Genomic DNA, 16,387 nt, shown 5'->3' on the forward strand with positions numbered 1-16,387 from the left:
AGATATATGTGCATACTTGTAGAAATGTTTATGTATTTGTTTTAAGATAAGAAAATGATTTTATGGATCGATGCGAAATCAGTAATGAATTACAATTGCTATCGATGAGCTAATGTTTATATGGATATAATTCAATAAGAGGACGTTATCCTAAACTATGCATCGGTAGAAATTTTCGGGGACGAAAATTTCTTAAGTGGGGGAGAGTTGTGACAGCCCTAAAATGACCCTAGTCGGAAAGCGGTTTCGGGACCGCTAAACCGAGTCACCAAATTATTTGAATATGATATTTATTGTCTAAAATATGTGAATATGAATGTGTGAAAGTTTTGAGCTTCGATTTAGTAAATTGCATGTGAATTTAGTCAATAGGACTTATGTGTGACACTTTTGAAATGTGATAGGTCAAAACATAAGGATCTATTAGTGCATGAAATAAAAAGGGTGGACTTGCATGTCAATTTCCCCCCTAATTAGTAGTGGCCGGCCATGAGCATGAGAGTGGACAAAATGTTATGGGGTGAAACATGTTGGAAACATGTTGTGTTAGTGTGTTATGGGAGAAAGAATATAATAAAAGTTAATGAAATAAATGAAAAAACATGTTTGAGGTGAAAATAACAAGGCCATTTTCTTCTTCTTCTTGCCGTGAGTTGAGAAAGAAAATAGAAACCTTTGAGCTTAGGGCATTCGGCAAAAGAAGGCTTCAAATAAGGTAAGGTGTTCATATTAGTTCTTGAAATTTTAGTTGATCTTGAGTGAGATATCAAGTTATTTTTTTGTAACCCATGATGAAATTTTGATTTTTGGATTGAGTAAGGTTTTCGACTATGGTAGCTAATAATGGTGAGTTTTGTTGTTTCATGTTAAAGTTAGGTGAATGATGATAGATGAGTGTTTGAACCATAAAAAAGAATTCGGCTACCTTGTTATGAACTAGGGCCGATTGTGAGTTGGTTGTGGTTGAATATTACATGCTTGGTAGAATGGTGGATGAAAGTGCCGAATGTGGTCTTTGGTTTGGCATGAGGTGATAAATAAAGGTTTAAAGGTAGCCTAAGTTAATTGATACTCACTAATGATTTCGAATGGAAGCTTTGTTAAGTGTGAAATGAGTGGCCGAGAGAGAGAACTATAGACTATTGCCGAATGTATGTTGGGTTGATAGAGTCTCCAAATTGATTTTATGTGAGTATGCATGACCGAATATAATCGGCCACATGAGTAAAGAAATGGGTTATTTGATATGTGGTAAAAGTTAAGTGTTAAACGAAATGGAAATGATATCATATTGGAATATGTATACTTGACCACATGAATGAACACATAGATTGGTGTTGCATGTATTCGGTTATAAGTAAGCATATTGGTGGCTTAATCTTGGCTTAGACAATCGGCTAAAAGAGAGTGTGGGTTAATATGTTGAGTTGATTCATGATTTCATATGTATGTGACTTTAATGTCTAATGTATATATATATGGGTTAAGTACCTTGATTTTCTCTTTTCGATGTTCAAATGATTAAATCAATTTATTTGTTAAATTAAGCTCAAGAGCAAAGGGGAACTAAATCCGATAAAGGGAAGGAAAAAGTGATCGAATAGCCGCCGAAATCGTTCGACCACATCCGAGGTAAGTTTTAAGTGATTAAACGTTGAGTAAATTCAATCATAATAGGACATAATGAGTTGATTTAATAAGATATGATGTGGCCATGATATGTCTTAAACTCAAATGGTAAGTTCATATGTGTTTGGACTTGGAAAGTTAAGAGCAAATTGTAATAATTTGCTTTGGACAGCAGCAGTAACGTGATTTTAGAAAATCACTATAAATTTTTGGTGTGGAATTATAGGCTGAATAAAATATGTAGTCAAAGCTTAATTAGTCTAGTTTCTTATAAAAGAGACCTTGTGAGCAAACAAATTTCCTATAAAGAGATATTTAAAGTTGTGTGAGACGGTGTCAGAATGACTCCGAAATCCCCTGTTCTGTTTTTAGAAAATCATTATATATTTGTACAAAAATGGTTATAAGATAAAATTTATATGCTTAGACTCCTTAATGAGTCTAGTTTCAAATGAAATCAAATACAACACATTTTGAATTCTGTAAAATGAGAAATTTGATTCGTAGTGAGGAGTGGTCAGATTAGTCAAACAGTGAAACAGGGGAAACTTTAAGAAAAATCTGGTATTGATTGGCCAAACCTAAAATTCTGGAAATTTTATGGATGGAAGATATACAAGTCTATATTCAGGAAAAATTAACGGTAAGTGATTTGGAGTTTTGTAGCTCCGGTTATAAATAATTTAGTGACCACTGCTCAGGAAAACAGCTCGTAGTGAATATGTGCTTTTGTTGTAAACATGGATAAAACTTGTTTTAGTTGCTCATAAGCTATTGATTAAACCCATACTTGAATTCTAAATCGTGATATTGTAAGCTTATGAGTATTCGAACATGAAATGATAGTATGGCGTAAAATTGAATTATTCATTGGAATGTGATGAATGTGAAAGTGTATATATATGTGATAAGGCCTAATGGCCGATGTGAAGAATGTGAAAGTGTATATATGAGATAAGGCCGAATGGCCAATGTGATGAATGTGAAAGTGTATATATATGTGATAAGGCCTAATGGCCGATGTGATGAATGTGAAAGTGTATATATGTGATAGGGCCTAATGGCCGATGTGATGAATGTGAAAGTGTATATATGTGATAAGGCCGAATGGCCGATGTGATGAATGTGAAAGTGTATATATGTGATAAGGCCGAATGGCCAATGTGATGAATGTGAAAGTGTATATATATGTGATAAGGCCGAATGGCCAATGTGATGAATGTGAAAGTATATATATATGTGATAAGGCCTAATGGCCGATGTGATGAAAGTGAAAGTGTATATATGTGAGAAGGCCTAATGGCCGATGTGATGAATGTGAAAGTGTATAAATGTGATAAGTCCCGAAGGGCAATTGTGTCAGTACTATATCCGGGTTAAAACCCCGCAGGCTTTATGCGAGAGTATTATCCTGATTAATGTCCGTAGGCTTCGTGCTCGTACTATATCCGAGCTTTAAAGACCCGACGGCTAAATGCTAGGATTCAAGTAAGACTTTGATATTGAGTATCTGCATTAAGTTACCATCAAATAAGTATTATGTATTCAAGATGTTCTGGTACGTATTACTTACTCATCGGTGGAGTGATTTCGAGGTGAATTATCAGTATCAAAGAGGTAGGTAAATGTGATTAATATTATAACTCCAAATGTGAGAATGTGCTTGGAAATATTTGACCATCTAGGTCATTATTATTCGAAAGCATATATGTGGCAGCCAAGTGTTGCGTTTAATGATATTATAGATTGAGATGAAGCTCTAGATTAACTTCATCGAACAGTTGAAATGAATGACCAATAATAGTGATTGAGAACACTTTGTCTTGCTTAAAACTTACTAAGCATTAAATGCTTACTCCGTTCTTTGAATCTCTGTTTTATAGATTTTGGTTCGTCAGCTATCGGACTCGGGATTATTGAAGTCGAAGTCGCCCACACTATCAAAGCCCTTTTGGTACACTTTTGGTTGAACTCTGAAAATGGCATGTATAGGACTACCCTTTTTGTAGTGGGTCATGGACCCTTTGGATTTGTATAATTTTGGATAGCCATGCGAAAATGGCTTATATATGTTTGAGCATAATGTTATAATCATTTGGTATGGATATGGTTATTGAGAGGTGTGGATATGCTTAACAAGGATTGGCCATGGGAATGGTTAATCACTATCATAATTTGTGCTATTTATGCTAAAAGGGCTAGTTGAATCATGGAAACTATGAAATAGGTAAAGTCTACCATAAAGGCAGATGCTGACAACAGCAGTGATGTAGATTTGGAAAATCACTAAAAATAGTAGGAATAGAATTATATAGTGAATAAATTATTTAAATGAACCTTGATGAATCCACTTTCATATGGAAGAAACGAAACGGTCATATGAGTGGTATGTCAAGAGATAATTAGGTTTTCGTGAGACAGGGCCAGAACGGTTTCTGGATTCTCTGTTCCGACTTTGGAAATTCATTATAAATTAACCAGAGATAATTAGGATTCATGCCATATATGTATAGATTCCTGTATGAGCCTAGTTACTATAGAAACAAACGGCATCAGTATTGAAGCCCTGTACAGGGAGATATCTGAATTGTAATGCATGAAGGTCAGTGTAGTCGCACCCTATAATAGGGGAGACTTTTACTAATAAAATGTACTAATTGGCCTGACCAAAAATTCTAGAAAAAAATATGTAGATGGACATAGGAGTCTGGTTTCAGGGAAAAATCACGAAACTGATTTTCGAGTTGTGAAACTCAAGATATGATTTTTAAGGTGACAGTGACACAGTTAGCCAGCTGTCTGGAAAAATTTAAAATGGACTGCGATAGTAAGCGAATTTAGTCTGTGAACCCCTCGTGTCCGACTCCGGCAACGGTCTCGGGTACGGGGTGTTACATTGAACCCAAGATTTCTCTAACACTTCTCAAAGCCATTAACCACTAAAGCAAACATTTAATTGTGTCATTTCATTGCACAATTAAATACCTATATAAAACCTCCTTACGGACCCACACTCAAGGCCCAATACTTCTAGGCCCAAATTCGGGGTGTTACAATTCTTCTCCCCTTAAAGAAATTTCGTCTTCGAAATTTCCAACTATCAACTAACCGTATTACTCAAGTCAAATCTCTATGCTTCTGCTACGCACTCTAATTAAAAATAATTCTTAGTACGACCCAGAAAATCTAATTACTAAAGTAAAGAAATATTTATCAAGCACGCATACAATTCGTAACACATATTTAAATAAAATAAACTTGGCGATCCCGAGCTCGATGCTCCTTGGACCCACATCTAAGACATGCTCCTGTCTTCCTATGGCATTCACCCGGATGACGTCTGTTGCAGTCTTTGCAGATTGGAAAGTTTGGTCGTGCCTTAACATGTTTCACAGAACGAGGCTTGGTTTTCTGAGAACTAGAATCCTTCCTTTTCTAACACTCCAAGCACCCTGCTTGAAGCGTTTCCCTAATTTCCTTAATGTTAGTATCCAATACTTCCTCTACCACTTTCCTTACTAACTCGGCCAGTGCCTCAGTACCAAGCTCCGAGTTACCACAACCCAAAGTTGGTAGACTTTGCTTACCCTCAGAATCCATATCAATACTCTACATTACTAGTACACATATCAATTAACTACAAAGATCTCAAAAATTTTACTATTTATTCAAATGTCTTATGCAGAGATAGTATTTTAAAGTTTCTATTTTCATAGAATCAAAGCCTAGCTATAGTCTCAGTATTCTAGGGTTTTACAGCTCTACCCTATCTAGAGTATCATAGTAGGGTCTCAGTTCTATTCATAGCATCATATACATAACGTAAAAGAGAGTATACTTACAGACTTGGTGCCGGGGATTCAGTGCGCCACTTCTTTCTCCAATCCATTTAAAACTCAAAAAGCCATATTTTTGCTTATAGAGGGTAGAAATTTAAAAAGTTTGATTTGAAATCACCCTTATTTTGAAACTCTTGTTTAAAACAGAAAAACTGGTACCATTTTAACATATATACTCTGCAAAACATCTTTAAAATGAACTTTTTAAAAACCATTTCCAAAAATACCCTTCTTAGGCCTAAGTTTTCAAAAAGATTTTCGAACCCGATCCACAGCCGAGTTGTTGCAACCTAGGCTCTGATACCACTAAATGTAACACCCCAAACTCGGCCCAGATGTTATAGCCGAATCTGACGTGCCACATTGGAGTTGAAAACCCACGTTTCGTTTTAGTGTTTTAAAACCATATATTTTGTTGAGTTAACAAAGTGTATGGAAGCTGGGCACCAGGTAGGTATCCGAGACAGAGGAGGTCAGCCATGAAGGCTACTTAAGTACCAAGCTCTTTGATTGGATCCAATCCTAGACATGCCCACAACCATAGCCACACTTTGTTATATCGAGTTTAAATTTGTTTAAGTGGACGACTTTGATAAATCGATTAATCGTAGTGTTAAGATATTTTGAAAACAAGTATCGTTTTGCAAACACGTCCTAAGTCTAGCCCATTTGAATAATTATCAACCAGGTTTAAAGTTATTAAAAATAAACTAATCCCGAAAAGAAATAAAAGAAAAGTTAAAATGGCCTTATTACAACCCAAAAATAAATAATAATTAAAGGAAATTTAATAAAAACCAACGCTTGTTTAAAAGCCCAAAGATGATCACCGTGGCCACTCTGAATCCCCTCCAGCCCAAGTCCCCACATCTAAGCTCACCTGCAAGGTTAAGGAAAGGGGGTGAGTTTGGAAACTCAGTGTGCAACAAGCCCCTTTTAGAGCCCAAGACAATGACAGCCTGTTGGGTCTAAGCCCAAATCCAATCTCAAACATGTACTGGGCCATAGCCCATTTCATATTTCATATTTTATAACATTGGGCCGGAGCCTTTTCAAATTTCATATTACTGGGCCGAAGCCTTTACTGTAAACGGTATGGCCCATAGGCCCATTTCAATATCACATATAATGTCAATGAAAGAATGCAAGCCCAATTGGGGAGGCTACTCAACCCACCATCCACTACTCTCCACCCGTACCAACCAGCACACCATGTGGGGATTAACTCGACCCACCCCGCCATAACTCTCCACTGGCAGCATAGCTGCTTTATCATATATCTGGAGGCCTAGCCTATTTTAATAACTGGGGCAAAAGCCCTTTAATAACTGGGGCATAAGCCCTTTAATGACTGGGGCATAAGCCCTTTAATGACTAGGGCATAAGCCCTTTAATAACTGGGGCATAAGCCCTTTCGCACTTCCTCCATCCATATAAAAACCCAACCCAATGCATTTATGAACATCTCATGTGCATATCATACATATCATGTGCATATCATACATGTCATGTGCATATCATACATTTCATGTTTATCAAAATCCCATGCATTAAGTTCATATATAAACCCTAGGGGTATAATGGTCATTTTTACCTAGGGGCAAAACGGTCATTTTCATATTATAAGGGTAATATCGTAATTTTACCAAAAATTAGGGTTTCCATGTTCATTAACGGTTACTAACAATTCATAGGTGCAAACAGTGATTCTGGCCCATTTTTAGCGAAATTGAGTTATTGGGCCTAAAACCCCTAATGGGCCCTACTTAGCCGATTTTGTCATCTAGGCCCATTTAGCCTATATCCATAACAGCATTAACAGTCTTAACACGCAATTTAACAGATTTTCGTTTTCTACCAATTTTACCCAAATGGGCCCGAAAGCCTATTGGGCCCTATTTCAGCCCCTCGAGGACCAAGTTACCGTGAACGCCAAAAACACGTCCTTACCGTTTCCATTGTTCCTGATCATCATCTCATCGATTCTAACCAACTAGTGAGCATTTGCTTGCTCACAAGTCCTCAAAATGCTAGAATTTCGGCATTTCAGCTTTTCGGCATTTATCGCTTTAAGCTATGAAAAAGGGTTTGTTACACACCTGATTTGCAATATTCCTTGACGAGATCTCCTATGCGATTTCTCCTATAATCAACCACTTATAGATTAGACCATTTTAATATTAAACCAAATCGAAAACTACCTATTATCATCACTTACACATTCGGCCACCATCCACAATGGCCCTTGGGTTCATACCTTTGCCGAAGTTGATGACTAGATTTAGTCACTCTGATGATACAAGCTTTTCACACACTCCTCGATCGGTAGCCTTTAATCCTCACTAGCACCAACAAACCAAATAACACTAAAAACCATTTTAGCCTTAGTCGACAGAGGGGTTTTCAGCTTTTCTTAAACCAGAAGATACAAATGGAAAGAAGGTTCAAATACTTACCAAGAGATCTACTCGTTGAAGAACATTCCAAATACCTTCCTACCCTATATCCGTTGTGAATCCAACTTAAACGTGCGTAGAAAATAGATATAAATATTAATTCCTGAATCACTAAAATATGAAGCTTTCGGCTTTTGAGCAAATATTAATCTAAGCTATTACGAGGGTTAGTACACACCTGTTACGGGTTGAAGTTGAAACGTTTCCAAAATCAATCGCCTACGATAACCACCGCCTGCCACTCAAACTTAACTATTCCAATATCAATATATGTAAATCCTAAGCACATCAGTCATACGGAACATAAGGGCATATTCGCCATTTTACCATACAGGGGTATTACGGTCACTTTACCCTACAGGGGCTTTACGGTCTTTTTACCTATTAGGGGTATTTTAGTAATTTCATCCTACAAGGGTGCTTTGGTAAATCTACAAACCAAGGGTATTTCACTAATTTTGTAAACCAATGGTATTTCTATCATTTTTAGAAAGTCAAGGGTATTTATGTAATTTTGCAAATTAGGGGTATTTTGGTAATTTTACAAATTGAGGGTATTTCGATAATTTCACAAACCAGTGGTATTTTGGTAATTTTACAAACCAGTGGTATTTTGGTAATTTTACTGATCGATGGTATTTTAGTAATTTGGTAAATCGAGGGTAAAATAGTAATTCTATAAATCAAGGGTAAAATAGTAATTCTATAAATCGAGGGTAAAACGGTAATTCTATAAATCAAGGGTAAAACGGTAATTCTATAAATCGAGGGTACTTTGGTAATTTTACAATTTGAGGGTATTTCAGTAATTTGGTAAACTAAAGTATTCTAAACAAGGATAACAAGACGAATGGGCCTAAAGTCTATTCTCGGCCCAAATGGGCCCACACGCTCGTGTGGCCCTTTTAGCCCAGATCTAGCCACAGATATGAGATTCACCTAGCCTAGTCTAATATTTACTACACAATCAATCAACTTATCCAATAGGGCCCGTAGGCCCATTAGGCCCACATGACCCCTTTCGACCCATCGCGGCCCGAAGTAGTCATCCTACAGCTAGAGTAGTAAGAAATACACACCTAATAGGAGACTGGAGTTAATCCACACTCCGAGCACTCTTAGCCGATGCCCAACCCAAACGAGCACGCCATATAGCGGAAGGGATCAGCCAAGAAAGGTACCTTTACTCTCCTGATGGTTCTCTCTATTTAAAGCCAGCTTCACAACCACTCTTATATTAGCTTCCTGATGTGGGATCCCTCCAACATTAGAGTTTAAATTCAACACCAACTCTTGCCGCCCTCCGTTAGCAAAATAAATGCTCTTTGCTTGCCATGGGATTCGAACCTATGCCTCCCCTTAAATGCTCCACACGCTACTTGCCACTAAGCCACAAGGCTTTTTGTGTCATATTTTATCCCCAATTAATTATAAGGACTAAAGGCCAAAGTCCAGGTTCCCTTTAAAAACCCAAAATAAATTGCAAGAGCCAAGGCTTGAACCTAGGGTCCCATACAACCTTAATGACGCCACAACCACTAGACTACAAGCTTCCTTGTGTCATTTACTTAACACAATAATTTAAAAACCCTCATCCAAGCATCCAGGTTTTTTTCACTTAATACCAAAATTTTTGCTAAAGCCCAAGTTTGAACCCAAGATTTCTCTAACACTTCTCAAAGCCATTAACCACTAAAGCAAACATTTAATTGTGTCATTTCATTGCACAATTAAATACCTATATAAAACCTCTTTATGGACCCACACTCAAGGCCCAATACTTCTAGGCCCAAATTCGGGGTGTTACACCCTTGGCACGCAAAGGTTGATTATTTTGCTATGTTGGGACGGCAAGAGTTGGTGTTGGTTTTAAACTTTGATGTTGGAGGGATCCCACATCGGGAAGCTAACATAAGAGTGGATGTGAAGCTGGCTTTAAATAGAGGGAACCATGAGGAGAGTAAAAGTACCTTTCTTGGCTGATCCCTTTCGCTGTATGGCGTGCTCGTTTGGGTTGGGCGTCGGCTGAGAGTGCTCGGAGCGTGGATTAACTCCAGTCTCCTATCAGGTGTGTATTTCTCACTACTCTAGCTGTAGGATGGCTACTTCGGGCCGCGGTAGGCCGGAAGGGGCTATGTGGGCCCAATAGGCCTATGGGCCCAATTGGATAAGTTGTTTGATTGTGTAGTAAATATTGGACTAGGCTAGGTGAATCTCATATCAGTGGCTAGATTTAGGCTAAAAGGGCCACACGAGCGTGTGGGCCCATTTGGGCCTAGAAGGGCTTTAGGCCCATTCGTATTGTTACCCCTGTTTAGGATACTTTAGTTTACCAAATTACTGAAATACCCCCAGTTGTAAAATTACCAAAGTACCCTCGGTTTATAAAATTACCCAAATATCCTCGATTGACAAAATTATTATTTTACCCTCGATTTACAAAATTACTGTTTTACCCTCGATTTACAACATTACTATTTTACCCTCGATTTATAGAATTACCGTTTTACCCTCGATTTATAAAATTACCATTTTACGCCTAGGGTGTTAAATGATTATTTTGCGCTTGTGGGAAAGTGACTGACTTGGACTGTGTGGATGACGGATTTGATTGTGAATATATGTTGGTGATATGAATGACTTGACTGTGACTGTTTGATTCAAGCATGGGCATGATATTTTGATTCTGTATGTTGTATGCCATGACATGTATATCTGTTGCATGGGACACGGGTTTATATTGATGGAGGAAGCATTCTGGCAGCCTCGCTGCAATCTGGTGGCCTCGCCACATATACCTATTCTGGTGACTTCGTCACAATATCTGGCAGCCTCGCTGCAATCTGGTGGCTTCGCCACATATATATATGTGACAGCCCAAAGTTGACCCTAGTCGGGAAGTGGTTTCGGGACCGCTAAACCGAGTCACCGAAATGTTGGAATGTGATACTTATTGTGTAGAATATGTAATTATGAATGTGTGAAAATTTCAAGCTTCAATTTGGTTGATTTCATGTGAATTTAGTCAATAGGACTTATGTGAGAAAATTCTAAAATGTGATAGGTCAATGTGTGAGGACCTACTAGTGCATGTGGACAAAGGGGGGACTTGCATGTCAAATTCCCCCCCTAATGAGTAGTGGCCGGCCATGACAAGGAAGGATGGGCAAAACATGTCATGAAACATGTTTTGTTAGTGGAAGAATAAAATAAGGAGTATGGGTAATAAAGAAATGGAAAACAAAAGAAAAAAAAATGTGTGTGTGGTGTTTGTCCCCCCATTGCCGTGAGCTAAACAAGAGAAAGGGGGAAGTTTGTTCATCCTTTTCTCATCTTCATGCTTGCCAAAAAACTAGAAAGAAAAACAAAGAAAAATTTTCTCATCCTTTGGTTCATCCTTGGCCAAAAAATTTTAAGGAGGAAAGAAGAAGAAAGGTGAAGAGATTCGGCCATGCATGTAGCTAGGCTAAGGTATGTTTGATGATGTTCCATGAGAGGCATGCATGTTTTAGTTGTTAGCTTGAGTTCTACCTAACCCATGGTCTAAATCTTGCTATGTGATGGAAATGGCACTTGACCATGGATGAATCATTCTTGGTTGATGTTTGATGTTGTGGTGATGAGGCATGAGGATGAGTTAAGATTCGGCCTAGGTGGAGGTTGTGTTAATGCCATTGCATGCAAAATATGAAGCTTGTTAATGATGCATGTGATGATGGCTTGATGATTCTTGAACCTCCTTTTTAGCATTTTTTTGTTGTGTGAGCACATATGTGCATTGGTTGCTAAATGGAGAAGAATCGGCTAGCAAGATGTGTGCTAAGGCCGAATGTAACTTTGCATGTTAATGAGCAATGCATGTGTTAAATTGATGAAAAGGGGGAGGATGCTTTACTAGTGTGTACATGTGTGTATTAAGTGTTGAAATCGACCCCAAAAATGGACATGCATATTCGGTCAAGGGCAAGAAATTAGCTAATATGTGGTGTTGATGCATGATTTTTGCATGTATGAGACTTTAATGTCTAATGTATAAATATGGGCTAAGTGCCTTGTGTTCATCTTTTGATGCCTAAAATGATGAAATCAATTTATTTGTTTGATTAAGCTCAAGAGCAAAGGGGAAATAAAACCGATAAAGGGAAGGAAAAAGTGGTTGAATAGCTAGCGGAATCGTTCGACAACACCCGAGGTAAGTTCTTGAGTAAGAGAGCTTAAATTTCGATGTGATTAAATCATGCTCTATGTGTGGCTATTGAGCCGAATGTGCAAGGACAATATGTGCCTTGTGTTTGAGTTTCGTAAACGAAAATGAAATATGAATGTGCTATGAATTATTGTTAGATGTGCATGATTAATTGAATGCTGTCCGGGCTAAGTCCCGAAGGCTTTGTGCTAAGTGAATATATCCGGATTAAGATCCGAAGGCCTTTGTGCGAGATACTAAATCCGGGTTAAGTCCCGAAGGCATTCGTGCGAGTTATTAAATCCGGGTTAAGTCCCGAAGGCATTCGTGCGAGTTATTAAATCCGGGTTAAGTCCCGAAGGCATTCGTGCGAGTTGTTAAATCCGGGTTATGTCCCGAAGGCATTGTGTGAGTTACTAAAACCGGGCTATGTCCCGAAGGCATTTGAACGAGGAGCTATATCCGGTTAAATCCCGAAGGTACGTGATTTGGTAATGAATGAGCTTGCTGTAAAATTCCAGCGAATACTCGAAAAACATCCCAATATGGGGATATGTTACGTATGTGTTGAATTTAATCGAGCCCTTACAAATAAATGTTCGCTCAGTTGATAAACGAGCTACCGGCCTTCGGCCAAGTTAGTTTATTGTGTATGTACATAATGGTTGTTAATGTTGTGAAGCAAGTTTGATATCGGTAAATTGCGTATTATGAAATATTCCGTTTAGCTAAATGTGTGCTATTCTTTGTGCATGCTGGAATTCCTTGCTCAAACTTACTAAGCATAAATTGCTTACTCGTTACATTGCTCCTCTGTTTTATAGATTTTTGGTTCTCCAGCTATCGGACTCGGGATCTTGAAGTCGAAGTCGCCCACACTATCAAAGGCTCTTTTGGGTACTATTTTGGTTGAATTTTGTTATGGCATGTATAGGACTACCCATTGTTGTCTTTCGAGTACTTTATGAAATGTATTAGTGTACAGCCATGCGAAGATGGCTTGTAGAAGTGGAGTATGGCATTAGACCATTCGTATTTATGAATGTATAGATGGTTTCATGATGTAACTATGTTGGAATGGAAGTGTTGAGCAAATGATCAGCCACTAGAATGGCTAAGTATGATCATATGTGGGCTTATGTATGACAAGGCCCTAGTTGGTCCATGAAACCCAAATTAGGTAAGGTTCACTTTGAAAACAGAAGCTGATAGCAGCAGTGGTGTGGATTGGAAAAATCACAAGAATTCGTAGGAGTGGAATTAAATAGTGAATAAATTATGTAATCGAACCTTGATGAATCTACTTTCATATGGAAGTAACGAAACAATTATAGGAACAGTACAGAAAGAGATATTCGGGTTCTTGTGGAACAGGGCCAGAACAGTTTCTGGATTCACTGTTCCGGCTTTGGAAATTCACTATAAATTGACCAGAGATAATTAGGGGTTATACCATATATGTATGGATTCCTCTCTGAGTCTAGTTTCCATAGAAACAAACGGCATCACTATTGAAGCTCTGTGCAGAGAGATATCCCAGTCGTAATGGGAAAAGGTCAGTGTAGTCGACCCCTGTAACATGGGAGACTTTGACTAATAAACTGTACTAGTTGGCCCGACCAAAAATTCTAAAAAAAAATCCATAGGTGGGGACATGAGTCTAGTTTCAGGGAAAAATCACAAAACTGATTTTTGAGTTGTGAAACTCAAGATATGATTTTTGAAGCGACTAGTACTCAGACTGGGCAGTGTCTGGAAAAATTTTTCAAAGTTTGTTAACATCTCGTGTCCGACTCCGGTGTCGGTCTCGGGTTCGGGGTGTTACATTTTATTGGTATCAGAGCTATGGTTTAGTCGATTCTAGGACTACCGTAATGTTTTGGGTCTAGCTATACATGCCATTTTATGTGATTACTTGATAGTGTGGTGATTTCCGACAATTGTAAATGTGTTTATTTATAGTAATGGATCCCGATCGTGACCGAGAGGTAGCTGATGATCTTGAGAGTGTAGCGCCTGCTCCCGCACAAGGGACAGTGCCGGCAAACTCTCAACCTAATGCTAGTAATCAGAATGATGAAGCTAGACAAGCATTCTATAGCGTGATGAATGATTGGTTTAACCAATACATTCGAACTAATATGGCTGTTCCACAACCTCCATTCCCGAACAAATACTACCCCCGCACCTACAATACCGCCGGTAACGGACCAAATAAGGTCACATAAGCCCCAGTTGACAGAATCCGAAAACATGGGGCTACTGAATTTAAGGCTATGGATAGCGATGATGCCGAGCAAGCTGAATTTTGGCTGGACAACACTATCCGGGTACTCGATGAGCTATCTTGTACACCCGATGAATGCCTAAAGTGTGCTATCTCCTTGCTACGTTATTCTGCCTACTATTGGTGGAGTACTCTGACTTCTATTGTGCCCCGAGAGCAAGTAACTTGGGAGTTTTTCCAAACTGAGTTTCGGAAAAAGTATATCAGTCAGAGATTTGTTGATCAAAAACGGAAGGAATTTCTTGAGCTTAAGCAAGGCTCCATGTCGGTTACTGATTACGAGCGAAAATTTGTTAGACTTAGCAAATACGCTCGGGAATGTGTTTCGTCCGAAGCTGTTATGTGTAAACGCTTCGAGGATGGGCTGAATGAAGATATAAAAATGTTCGTTGGCGTTCTTGAAATACAAGAGTTCGTGGTACTTGTTGAACGAGCTTGTAAAGCCGAAGAGCTTAGAAAAGAAAAGCAAAGAGTTGATGAGGGAACTGGAGAGTTTCGTAAAACATCCTCGGGGAGGTCTCTTCAACAGACATCGAAGAGATTTCGAGATGATGCGGGCCAGTTTAGAGGCACTTCGGGCCTTTTTGGACGAGATCGTGATCGACCCCCTGTGGGTACACGAGGCACTTCGGTCGCCAGTGTTGGGAATGAACGTCGAGACAGGACGAAATGCCGATATTGCGGTAAATGGCATTCGGGGAGTTGTAGATTTCCTGACCGCTCCTGTTACAAATGCGGATCAGTGGACCACTTCATTAAAGATTGCCCGAGGTTGTCGGGACAGAATGCAAATCAGAGTGGGAGACCGGGTGCTACCACTGCTCGAGGTAGACCATCTGGAAATATGGGCAATGCTGGTGGTGGTCAGAGAGGATCTAGAGATGATATAACCAGATCCGAAGCCCGTGCGCCTGCTAGAGCTTATGCTATACGTGCCCGCGAGGATGCTTCTTCGCCTGATGTTATTACCGGTACATTCACCCTCTTTGATACTAATGTAATTGCTTTGATTGACCCCGGTTCTACTCATTCTTACATATGTGAAACCTTAGCATCCAGTAAGACTTTACCTATTGAGTCTACTGAGTTCGTAATTCGGGTGTCAAATCCCTTGGGTCGTTACGTGCTTGTCGACAAAGTGTGTAAGAAATGTCCCCTGGAAATTCGAGGTTCCTGTTTTCCAGCGGACTTGATGCTTTTGCCGTTTGATGAATTTGATGTTATCCTTGGGTTGGATTGGTTGACCGCGCATGATGCGATTGTGAATTGCAAGAGCAAGACTATTGATTTGAGGTGCGCAAATAACGAAGTAGTCCGAATTGAGTCTGCGGACTTCGAGGGGATGCCAGCTGTAATATCAGCAATGTTGGCACAGAAATATGTAAGAAAAGGGTGCGAGGCATACCTTGCATATGTGCTTGATGACAAAGAATTAGAAAAGAAACCCGAATCTGTGCCGGTGGTTTGTGAATACCCGGATGTTTTTCCGGAAGAATTACCGGGTTTACCACCTGTTCGGGAGGTAGAGTTTGGTATTGAGCTTGTACCTGGGACTACGCCGATTTCGATAGCTCCGTATCGTATGGCACCAACTGAGTTAAAGGAGTTGAAAGCTCAGTTGCAAGAACTGACGGATAGAGGTTTCGCTCGACCAAGTTTCTCACCTTGGGGTGCACCAGTATTGTTCGTGAAAAAGAAGGACGGAACCATGAGGTTGTGCATTGACTATCGTCAGCTGAATAAAGTGACGATAAAGAACAAATATCCGTTGCCGTGCATCGATGATTTGTTCGACCAACTGAAGGGAGCCTCAGTGTTCTCAAAAATAGATTTGAGATCGGGCTATTATCAGTTGCGAATTCGAGATCCAGATATTCCCAAAACTGCCTTCTGAACGAGATATGGTCACTACGAATTCTTAGTGATGCCGTTTGGGCTCACTAATGCCCCTGCGGTATTTATGGATTTGATGAATCGGATCTTCAGACCG

Source organism: Gossypium hirsutum, chromosome A04, assembly GCF_007990345.1.
Source record: "Gossypium hirsutum isolate 1008001.06 chromosome A04, Gossypium_hirsutum_v2.1, whole genome shotgun sequence".
Taxonomy (NCBI): Eukaryota; Viridiplantae; Streptophyta; class Magnoliopsida; order Malvales; family Malvaceae; genus Gossypium; species Gossypium hirsutum.